Source organism: Dipteris shenzhenensis, chromosome 28 (genome assembly GCF_047967505.1).
Source record: "Dipteris shenzhenensis isolate YYH24624 ecotype China chromosome 28, Dip_SZ_1.0, whole genome shotgun sequence".
Classification (NCBI taxonomy): Eukaryota; Viridiplantae; Streptophyta; class Polypodiopsida; order Gleicheniales; family Dipteridaceae; genus Dipteris; species Dipteris shenzhenensis.
The window spans coordinates 48,330,226-48,342,704 of NC_141623.1; the positions used below are offsets into that span (position 1 = coordinate 48,330,226).

The 12,479-nt window shown below is 44.5% G+C and overlaps 1 protein-coding gene across 10 annotated transcripts in view; it reads right to left on the reverse strand.

Moving 5' to 3' along the window:
- TGH (SWAP (Suppressor-of-White-APricot)/surp domain-containing protein) overlaps positions 1-12,479 on the reverse strand; it is a 117,812-nt gene that overhangs the window by 18,207 nt on the left and 87,126 nt on the right. The window lies entirely within an intron of this gene.

The following is a 12,479-nucleotide window of genomic DNA, read 5'->3' on the forward strand; positions in this document are numbered from 1 at the left end:
GAAGCTTACACGCATTGAGTAAAGAAGAATCACTCTTTACAACACAATCAAAATCTGGACGACCTGTGAGCCATGTCAATGGCAAGGGATGGGCATCAACGTCCCAACAAGATCCAATAGAATATCAATGAACAAGAAAAACCCCAAAAACAGAGAGCACATATGAGATAAAGGAAGAGAGAGAGAGAGAGAGAGAGAGAGAGAGGAGAAAGAAAGAAAGAAAGAAAGTTTATTAAAGTCTTCGGGAGACCAATGGGTCTATGAGACTGTGAAAAACCTGATACAATGAGCTGTGGTAGTGGAGCTACTAAACGAGCATCCACACCAATGCAAAACGCAAAAATATGCAAAATGGTAGTACTAAATCCTAAGTACAACATAGTCATATCTCGACTATATATATCAGTCTCAGCATCATCGTCGACATCATCATAACCATCATCATCATCATCAACAGCAGCAGGACATCAGGAGGGATGAAGCTGTGGAAGTGGAGGCATGAGGTCAGCAATAGAGAGTTGTAGCCCCCCCAAGGGTGCAGTTCTGGTACATCTCTCGGTCACAGCTCTACGTCTAACCATGGCCATTGTGATCCCCGTCGGTCGGCTCCGACCCTAAACAAGGAGGGGATGTCCCCAAGTGTGATATGTGAGCCAACCCTCTGTCTAAGCTGTCGGGTCACAGGCTCCGGGTCACGGTCATGTCAAGGTCTCGCCTCGTGGGGGTCTATGTGATTTGGCTGAAAGAACTCCGTGATAGAGCTCTGAGAGGTATCAATCGAGGAAGAAGTCTGCTCCTATCTTCGTGCTCAAAGTATCCTATCGCGGTGTCTGAGCACCTGATGAATGAAACCAGCCAAACATCGCTGGTTTGGGTAGGAGAGGAAACAGGCCAAAACCCCATAACTCTCTCTAAAGAGGCAGTAGAAATGCCCTTGAATCTCATAGTAAACAGGAAACCTGAAGATGAAATGCTCCTCTGTCTCAACCTCCTGCATGTCACACAGTGTGCATATGCGCCTCTCCCTGGGTAACCACTCTGCTCTGCCGCTCTCGATACGAAGTCTATGTGAAGAGACCCAGAACTGCCCAAGAGAGATCCTCAACGAGTGGGGTAGGTGAATCTGCGTGTATCCTGGTGGATCAATGAAACCCTCCGTTGTGATATGTAAGAAGTGATCTCTGTAGAAGCCCAGCTTCACTGGAAGATCACTCGCGCCCAACCAAGTCGAAGGAGAACAAGAAGAAGAAGGAAAGAGAAGCTGAAGAAGAGAGAAGACAGAGAAGAAGCCAAACAAGAGAGGAGGAGAAGGAGAAGGAGAAGTAGCAAGAGAGGAGGAAGAAAAGGAGATGTTTACTAATTGACACCCAACAAAATCCACTTGACAATTCAATGAAAGATAAGCCCTCCTTTTCAGTCAATCTAGCCAATGTTGTCACACATCCCTTTTAAAAACCATAAATCAAGTCATACTTATGCTCAAATGTAGGATTGTGCTGACTTCTAGGGGGGGAAATAAGACTTTATGTTTTTTAGATCTTCTTGATAGATCTTTTCAAACTTTATGAATGCTTTGCATGAGGTATCATACTTGTGGAAGGTTGGCTGGTCAAAGAGAGAGTAAAAAATTCCCACCTTCAAGCTAGCCAATCATCAACTGCTTAGACATGAGCATATCTAAGGCAATGAAGGAAGATGTGAGTGTTATCCTTGGTCTCTTGTTGCAGAACTTGGGAGGCACACCCTATGAATACAATCTTTTCTTTTCTACATTCTTCCAGTATCCATTTCCACCTTTACTCATGCGACCTTACTCTTAGGATGCATAGAAAAGGAATATAGCGGAGCCCATTTTTAAAAGATGATGATTTTAATATAAAGATATTTTGTATGTTATTTTTGAACAGTTAAGAATACACTAGATAGAACCTATGCTTATAAGATCCCCATTTTTCCATTTTAAATTGCAACCTTACACGTACCTAGTGCCAAGATTCCATGAACAAAATGATTAGATTTAAGACTACATGACATTTTTTTCAGGGAAGTACCTTCTACAAAGGAAAAAGAATCAAGGCAGTCCTTCAGCCTTTCTATCTGATAAAATCCTGAAAAACCTATAAATTCAAGGGGTGATCATCCCATACATGACTGTTTCAAAATAGACAGGAGACTAAAATTTGCGCTGTTGCAGCCTGCTTACGCATTATGTCTTTGATGTATTCTGTACAGCACAGAGCATTAGACAGACTCTGTCTCTTCATTCCCAACCTATCAATACCAACTTTAGGTGAAACACCTTTTTCAATATTCAGTCTTAAGAGTGATCTTGAAGAGGACTGACCATCCCAGTAATGAGATGGATTCATCTTCCAGTTATGGAAGAGCACACGTGCACAAATACGTGCAGCACTATCGAAACCATTAGTTCACTTTCATTGCCTGATCCATGCCAGAAATAAACCCGTCTAATACAATGCCCCGTGGGGAAAGTTCCAGGTAAACTGATCCACCATCACTACCACATCTACATAAGGCTCAAGCCAGCAGTAGTTAAAATTTCTCAAAAGCTGTGTTTGCCCACATCAAAGCTTCCTAGGGTCTTCACTCCTACACAGCCAATATGCATACTTCCTGGTAAAGGGAAAAAAAAAGAGAATTTTACATTTTCCCTTGTCCTTTGAAAAGTACTTTGACCCCATACTAGGTCAAAGAAGGAGCAGAAACCAAGGAAGAAAGCTTGTCTAACCTTATCAGACTGTCCTAGTGGCGGTAATCGCATTGAGGTCTTTCAATGCCTTATTGGCATGAGTGGCCAAAGGGTCAATCAACAAAATAGGTGCTCCAGGTTAATATTAATCCCTATCATTGCTTTCAATTCTTCATTGTGTTGGATTTCCAAATATTCATGCCCTGTTATACTCATTCTGAACTCTCCCTTTGCAATCACTTTTCTCAGCTGACTGCCATTTCATCCCTGCTAGAGCTCCTTTTGCTCCTTGTCATCCACCCTTCTCATCGTGAGCATTCTCTACACATCTTTTTAACTGCTTTTACAGCTGCATCATGCTGCCCCAGTATCCATCTGATAGCTCTGCCTTGGCCCATCCTATCACACTTCCTGCAGATTTAGCCCACATTGCTGCGACACTGGACGCTTTTCCTCACATAGACCAGCTTTTAAATAAAGAAAGTGTGGCTTTTTATATAATGCCCTACACTGACACAAAAGTGAACCCTCTCGAAGATTTTTGGTGGCATACCCCAAAAAGCCAGATGAAAGTTCAGAATGACCCCAGCTCGTTGCAACTTTGCACAGTTGATTGGGGTTTCTGTCTACAGTGTGATCTCTATGTGGACCAACTTTGGGTGTTCCCTCAGGCTCCATGACTCAGAAAAGAGTGTCTTGAAAAACATGTGAAGATGTGGAGACCACTAGTATTTTTTATTCCACGTCAATGGCGTCCTGCACAAAACAAAGAAGGGGGCGATCTTATTTGAAAAGTGAAGTAGGATCTGCATTTGCCTCCTCCAGTCCATTTGCAGGTGCCAAAAGCCCCTTTAACAGCATTGAAGATCATATGGTTAAAGAAAGAGCATTCATCACTTCACTTTTTAAAGCCTCACAACGATGGATTTCCAAATTGAACCCTTGCATGAGCTGAACCCCTGATCAATCGTTAACACCAGCTTGGCACATGGTAGCAGCACACTCCTTAGGTTGAGCAAGGATAACATGTCTCACACTCAGCTCTCTTGGCTGAAGGATAGGGGTGAACACACACGCACGCACGCAAACACGGAGGTGTTAAGGGGCATAGCCACTTGCCACAATCTAGAACATCCGTTGCTTACACATGAAGGGAGGTCATGATATCCTTTGATTGACACCCTTCAGTTTTTCTTATCCAAATTTAGAACACTTGTTGCTTACACATGCTGGGAGTTCATGCTATCCCTTGATTAGCCCTTAAGTTACCCCCATTGAATAAGGCAATGTAGTTTGTAAGGCACGTAGGTAACATCCTCTGGCTTACAATGTTATCAAGCTTATGAACCGGAACAAAAGCACAACACCACCTCGAAAATAATGATTCAATAGTCTGGACTCTAAAGGCAACACAAAATGAGCCACATGTGCAGATAACTAATGTGCTAAGGGATCAAAACCATTTCCTTTCATTGAAAAGTTATGGGTTTGGGAGGTCATGCTATCCCTTGATTAGCCCTTAAGTTACCCCCATTGAATAAGGCAATGTAGTTTGTAAGGCACCTAGGTAACGTCCTCTGGCTTACAATGTTATCAAGCTTATGAAACCGGAACAAAAGCACAACACCACCTAGAAAATAATGATTCAATAGTCTGGACTCTAAAGGCAACACAAAATGAGCCACATGTGCAGATAACTAATGTGCCAAGGGATCAAAACCATTTCCCTTCATTGTAAAGTTATGAGTTTGGGAGGTCAAGCTATCCGTTGATTAGCCCTTAAGTTACCCCCATTGAATAAGGCAATGTAGTTTGTAAGGCACCTAGGTAACGTCCTCTGGCATACAATGTTATCAAGCTTATGAAACCGGAACAAAAGTACAACACCACCTAGAAAATAATGATTCAATAGTCTGGAAAGGCAACACAAAATGAGTCACATGTGCAGATAACTAATGTGCTAAGGGATCAAAACCATTTCCTTTCATTGAAAAGTTATGGGGTTTTTTTCAAGAGAAAACAAGCCACTATTAAGCATGAAGGACACAATACAAAGAGTCAACTATCTGTGAGGCGCTGAAAACACGATGTGTAGAGAGAGAGAGAGAGAGATATGTATTACCGTCTTCAGGAGGCCTTGCAGGCCTATAAGACGATATTTAATATCAGAGTAACTCATACGCATACAAGCCATGTGGGCCGGGGCAAAGGGCTCTCTAAGACCCTTTTTCAGTACTATACTAGACTAAACTAAGCACAAACTCAAAGCTCAAAGCTAGAAGCTAATAGCTAATATTCAATCTCAGAGTCAGAACACATAGCCAGGTGCCATGGTGGCTCTTCTTGAGCTGCGAAAATATCTCATATCTATGTCTACCGGGTCATCTCTCGCTGTAGTGGGGGGCGTTGTCTCCGTGATCTCTGTATCCAGTTGGCCATGTCAAGAGTGACGCCTCTGGTCAAATGGTCTCCTCCAAGTAGAGCTGTAATGGGCTGGACCTCCATCGTATGTCCTTTGGTTTGTCGCTGCCATGGTTGTTAAGACACTCGTGTCTTATGATAAGACACTTAAGACACGTGTCTTACCTTAAGACACCTTTAGACACTCTTGCGTTTTTTTTTTTTTGGGTGGGTGGGGAGTAACAACACACATTGTGTTTGACTTAGCCATGCTATCATTGATGGTGAATTTGGATCTAGCAGTGGCAGTGACCTCATAGATTCAGATTATGATGAATCTTGAGAGTCGAAAGCTTCCTTTCAATTATATGTATCGAGATGCAGTTTTCATTCATGTCACATGTGACAAGATTCAATTGTCAGTTTAAACCTTTAAGTACTCAAAACTTGTGAGCTCTTCAGTCGTGAGTCTTAACTTTAACTTTTAAGTCTTGAGTGATGAGTCTTGACTCTTAACTACATTGTACAAGTGCATTGTTTCTTCTTGCATTATTTAAGTGTAGCTTATTGTACTTCTAGAATCTAGCAGCTAGCTATGCTAGCAAGTTGTACATTTGTATACTTATACATATATTAATTAAATATTTATTATTATAACCACAATGGCGTGTCTTACATGTCTTATCTTTAAGACACTTTAGACACTCGTGTCTGAAGCGTGTCTAACGTGTCGTGTCTTAACGTGTCTTACAACCATGGTCGCTGCTCATGTGTAGCTCCTGCATCTCTGGCTGTATCCCTCCTCGTCCTCGTCTCATCCCACCAACCCATGCCGCCCTATCTCCTCCTCCTCTACTCCGCCATGTCTAGGGGCAGACTCGAATACATAGAAATCTAGAGGGGGGAGGAGAGACAGAGGATATGATTGTATTAAAGTCCTCTGGAGACCCTTCACACATCTATGAGACTGGTGACCACTATCAAAATGATAGTGGCTTATCACATCCAAATGCTGTTTGTAGCATGATATGTACTCCCCAAGATAGTCTTGCATTTCATACATGTCCAGTTGACCGATTTCTCGTGTAGAAGTCTATTTTCAGCCCTGGGTCTTGCCATAGTTTCTGTAGTATTTTCTGCATGACCGAATTTCTGATTTCTTCTCCATCCTCTAGAATAACGGTAGCTAGTATTTCCCATTGTTCCATCCATTTAGCCCCTTCTTTCTGCCACCCAAAGGTTCTTGTGGCCTCCGTTGCCTTGCGTGGGATCCTCCTTGCATCCATCTTTCCGAGCTTGTTGAGGTAGGCCATGTACTACATAATGCCTCCCCCTCAAGAGGTACATCCCTATCTCTGCAAGTAGGATGCGGTATGGAGTTTGGGATTTCCCCCCAACTCACCAATGAGAAAACGTTTGAGGATGGTCTCTATCCTTTTCCAATATGCCCTTGATAGTCCAAGGTGGGCAACCATAGTCCAGGGTGGGTAATAGTAGAGCACTACCGTTTAAGCTAGTATGGTGTACAGAAACTTTCTCATTTCCCACCCTCATAGATGTGCCTTCATGAATTTTTCTTGAAAGATGTATAATGCCTTCAGCCCTCCCACGAATCTTCTTTCCATGCACTCATCCCACCTGTACTTGTCCCCAAGCTCTCAAACATGAAGGCCATTTACTTGTTTCGTGTCCTGATTTCCACGACTTTTGTTTGGGCGATGTTGACTTGCATTCCCGAGTATTGGCAGAATTCGTCCAAAGCACTTAGGTATGCTGCCTGTCTTTTTTATCATTTGCAAAGAGGACGTCATCTGCATAGATGAGTAGAAGTAAAGCATGGTCCATATTCTAGACTTCCCCTCCACTGTGGGCTCTCATCCATTCTTCCAATTCATCAATGAAAAAGGGTGAGAGACGGCAGCCTTGTTGGATCAATGTCACTACTTATGATTACCTTCCCTTGGTTGTAGGTCCATGGTTGTGGTAGTTCGGCAAGCACCTTCTAATATACATATTCATATACATGTGTGTATGTGTGTGTGTGTGTGTGTGTGTGTGTGTGTCCCTTTCTTTTGGTGTGTGTGTTTCTGCAGAGTGTGTGTGTGTGTGTGTGTGTGGTGGGGGGTGTGGTGGTGGCGAAGCGATGGAGACTTCCTCCTCTGCACTGTCAGCCTCGTCTTCCTCCCTATCTCCGTCCGTACAGTCCCCCTCGACATCCCTGCTGCCTTCCTTGTCTTCCGTATAGCTGCCGTCAGCTGTACGACCTTCCGTACCATTTCCGTGCAGTCTGCTGCCTCCCGTACCGCCCCTCGTACAGCTTCCCGTACAATTCCCGTGCTCCCTGCACATCCCCGTACGACCTTTTGCGCCGACTGTACAGTCGACCGTACAACCTGTACGATCCACTACGTAGCCTCCTTCCTCTTTTGTTTTCTCCGCCACAGCGCCTCCTTCTGCCTCTGCTCCTACTCGTGTCTTTCTTCGGCGGAAGCATGGTGGTTTGTCTGCCTCACCTTTGATCAAATCGGCAAAGCTGGATGTTTCTGATGGCCCTTCTTCTTCCCTCCAGCTGGATCTTCTTCGCCAATTGTGCTCTGCCTCTATCACAGAAGTTCCTTCATCAAGTTCCCCGCTTATTTGTTCCTTGGATTCTACCCTTTTGGTCTCTGGTCTTCGACAGGCTCAGCAATTTGGAGTCTGCCTCTATTTCATGGGCAGGGTTTTATCTTCAGCTCAGCTCCGTCATTGGGCTGATGTTGCAGTGGGTCTGGATTGTATTTCTTCCTTTGTCTTTCTAGGCAAAGGATTTTACTATGCCCACTGCTCTTCGACTGAGGTGGTAGAGCGCCTTGTCAATCATGCTGGTGTTCCTGGGGCTGGTTTCTTCGCTTATGTCATGCCCTGGGATCCACTTTTCGATCCTTCTACAACCCTTCTGACTCACTGTCCGGTTTGGATTACTCTCAAAGCGCTACATGTGTCTCTTCTTGAGCATCTTCCAACTCTTGCAGCTTTTTTGGGAAGACCTCTTCATGTTCCGAGACAGGAGTTCTTGCAAGCCTCTCGTGATGTTCATCTTTGCATTTTGTGGGATATGACGCAGCCCGTGCCATCTACTCTGGATCTTGATTTGGGATTTGCTCATCCGATGCGCATCAGTCTCCATTTTGCATCTTTTCCCACTGCATGTTATCGGTGCCGACAGGTTGGTCATTTTGCAGGTGCTTGCCCTTCTACATCCAGGCCCATTCCTCCTGCTCCTTCTTCAGCTGTCAAGGTTACTCTCCCTTCTCCTCCGGTTTCTACTACGGTTTCTACTATGGCTTCTTTGGCGAAGCCCTCTACTGCTCCGAAGCACTACTGGAGGAAGGTTGATAAATCACAGGCAAATCTTCCTCTTGCTGAAGAAGCTCAGGATTGCACCCTTGTTGAGCACCATCAGTTTCCTTCTACTCAGGATATGGATGTACCCCTTGCAGAGGGCAATTTACAGGATGCTATGCATGCTCTCTCTCACGATACTACCCCTGCTCTCACTCAGATTGATCCTTCGAATGAAGCTCAAATGATGAACCCTGCTTCATCACATGCAGCTTTTTCATCGGACGATACGGATGTTGATTTAGCTTCTCTGCCTTTGATGCCTGTGCCAGAGTTTTCTTCTGTCAGGGATGCAGAAGCACCTTTTTTACTGGAATCTTTTCATCCCATGTTACAACAGGTTTTTGACCCTCTGATTCAAAAATTTCGGGTACCAGCCTATATCAGAAGAATCACAAGGGCAAAAAACAGCTTGTTTTTATTGATGGTGTGGTTTCATCACTGCATCAGTTTTTACAGAGCAACAATTTGAAGCTAGAGGATGCTGTGTTTGATTCTCCTCCAGCTTGATATGTAACTTTTTACTTGGCTACCTCGTGACTGGCTCTGAGGTTTTACTTGTAAAAACTTTTTGCTTGTACTTATTGGTGGGTTTTTACCTCTTTTGAGGTTTCCCACACAGAAATATAAAGATTTCACTTTAAAAAAAAGTGTGTCCCTTTCTTTGGGACTGCTATTTGTAATATAATGATGACTGGGTTCACCCCCAAAAAAAAAGTGTACACAATACACACGCGCGCGCGTGTGTCTGTGTGTGTGTGATTGCTCATTAGGGTGTGTGTGTGTGTAGGTAGTTTTCTCACTGTTTTTGAGTTCTCTCATTAGGCTCCCCTTTGGAGTATAATGTCATGTACATTGATTTCATGTTAATTTTATAGTTACTGGTTTCACCAAAAAAAAAAAAAGTGTGTGTGTGTAGGTGTGTGTGTGAGAGAATAGTGAGTGCGATGGCGAGCTCAGCCCTCCCTCACCCGTCCCTGTACCTTTCCCGCAGCCTGCTACTACTGCTGCGCCTGCATCCGTACCCCATTTGTCAGCCCCTATACATCTTCCGTCTGCACTTGCCCCTTCCTTTGCCCCTGCGCAGGCCGTGCCTGCTATATGGTCATCCGTACAGGCTCCCCCCTCTGTACAGGTTCCTTTACCCGTTCTTTTTCCTTCTTCTATACCTGCTCCCATGTCCGTACAACCAGATTCCGTACCAAATTCGTCTTCCCCTCTGTCTCTGCAGCCTTTTGCTCCTCACGCCAGATCTTGTACAGTCTTTTCCCGATGTCTCTTCCTCCCCTCTTCCTGCTGCTCCGACAGATGGCTCTTTCGTTTTCTCTGATTCAGCCCCCCTTTTTGCCTCTGCTCCTCCTACACGCATCTTCTTTCGGCAGAAGCATGCTGGTTTGCCTCCTTCCAACTTGGTTAAATCGGTAAAGTTGGATATCGCGGATGGTCCTTCGTCTTCTCTTCAACTAGACCTTCTTCGCCAAATGTGTTTTGCTTCTGTCACAGATGTTCCTTCATCGGGTTCACAGCTTGTTTGTTCTTTGGACTCTGCCCTTCTAGTTTCCGATCTTCAACAGGCTCAGCAGTTTGGGGTCTGTCTCTACTTTATGGGCAAGGTTTTATCTGCAGCTCCACTTCGTTGTTGGGCTGAAGTTGCAGTGGGTCAGGATTGCCTTTCCTCCTTTGTCTTTCTGCGCAAAGCTTTTTATTATGTCCACTGCTCTTCAACAGATGTGGTGGAGCGACTTGTGAGTCGTGCTGGTAGTCATGGGGCTGGTTTCTTTGCTTATGTGATGCCCTGGGATCCACTATTTGATCCGTTTGCCTCTCTTTTGACTCATTACCAGTCTGTATTACCCTCAAAGCGTTGCCTCTGCCTCTTCTTCAACATCTTCCTACTCTTGCAGCTTTTTTGGGGAGGCCTCTACATGTTCCGAGACAGGAGTTTTTGCAGGCTACTCGGGATGTTTGCCTTTGTATTTTATAGAATATGATGCAGCCCGTGCCCTCTAATCTGGATCTTGATTTGGGATTTGCTCATCCGATGCGCATCAGGCTGCATTTTGCCTCTTTTCCTACAGCATGTTATCGGTGCCGGCAAGTTGGTCATTTTGCACGTGCTTGCCCTTCGGCTTCCATGACCACTCCTCTTGCTCCTTCTTCAACAGTAAAGTTTACTCTTCCTTCTCCTCCCGTTTCTGCTAAGGCCTTACTGGATAAGCCTTCTTTTACTGCTCCGAAGCATTACTGGAGGAAGGTAGAAAAATCACATGTTAATCTTTCTCTTGCTGAAGAAGTTCAGAATCCGACTCCTGTTGAGCATCATCAGCCTCCTTCTCCTCTAGATATGGATGTGCCCCTTGCAGAGGGGATCATACAGGATGCTGCACATGCTCTTTCTCAGGTTGATCCTCGAAGTGAAGCTGAAATGCCGAGTCCTACTTTATCAGATGCAGCTCTTTCGTCGGAGGATCTAGATGTTGATCTAGCTCCTTTGCCTCTAATGCCTGTGCCAAAGTCTTCTTCTGTTCAGGATGCAGAAGTGCCTTTTTTACTTGAATCTTTTCATCCCATGTTACAAGAAGTTTTTGACCCTGTGATTCAGAAATTTTGGGTACCATACTATATCAAGAAGAATCACAAGGGCAAAAAACAGCTGGTTTTTATTGATGGTGTGGTTTCATCACTGCATCAGTTTTTACCTTTCAGTTGTGATGATTCCATCGATTTCATTCCTTTTGTTGGGATCCAGCCGCATTGAAGAGGGCATGCGTCTGAGTCCCCACTCAAGGCCTAGGTTGAGGCTATATGAAACTGTCCATGGCTGAGGCTACGACCGAGGCTATACTATAGAGGCTAGGGAGAACTAACCAACCCGCGAGTAGTGTAACCAGAAAATGTGTTTTGGGCAGTAGAAACATGAAGAAACGTTTCTTCCCGAAACGTTTTCAAGAAACGTGCGAAACATGGGACCCTTTTGAAATATAATTTATATAAAATATACTATTTTTCTAGTATATATAAAATACACCAATTTTACACGTTTCTAGACGAAACGCTTGCAAGATCTCAAAACGTTTCTTGTGACATTGTCCGCGTGTAGAAAGAGAACCTACTTTGACCATGCCACAAGATATGTACCAGTTTAATGAGAGGAGGGTTCCTAAAGAAGCTATGGGGACAATGTCCCGAGAGACTGAGTGCTACTAGTCCATGGCCTGTCGTTTCCTCTAGAGCTGAAGGAACTACTATAGCTGCTGCTGTTGGAGATGCTATGCTGCCCGCGCACTAGATGTGGACCTACTGTGAAAACCCTTGGAACCACAGGTGCACTGGATGTTTGAGAAATGCGAGCAAATGGCTTCTCCTTATAGGGGCTAGGGCTCAACCAACATTCACAGACTGGCCACCCTAGTTATCATGCACACTTCTGTTTGCACCAATTTGCCATGCCAACTTGTCTACAACCTTTCTGTGCCATTGTTCTTCTGTTGTGCCAACATTGTACTTGCTCTATGCTTGCTCGGACAGTCTGCCAATTGCCGTACAGATTGATACCAGCCTATAACTGCTCTGTACTGCTTCCTTGTCATCCCTGGTACTGTGGGCTACAGAACCGCCATGTGCATAATCATGCTATGGGTTGTGGATCCCCATGACATCCCCTTCTGCTGACATTGAAACAGAGGGCAAAACCAAAGACCACTGTCCAAGGATTGAATGTAACCATGGCTAGTGTTGGGTCATCAATAGATCGGCTACTAATTTCTAGTGGGTCAGGTTGGACACCATCAAAAGCACCTAGGCCTTCTGGTCTGAATCTTAACTGAAATCATGCGATCTTGTGAGCTGCCTCTCACACATTCCACAGCTGCACAGCTCGAATCTTGAGCTAACGCGCTACATCTTGTTTTTCATGTGAGTCGCCTAGTAGAGAAATCGGGCACAGCTAATAGCTTACTTTTAGTAGAGGATCTTGTCTTATTACAAG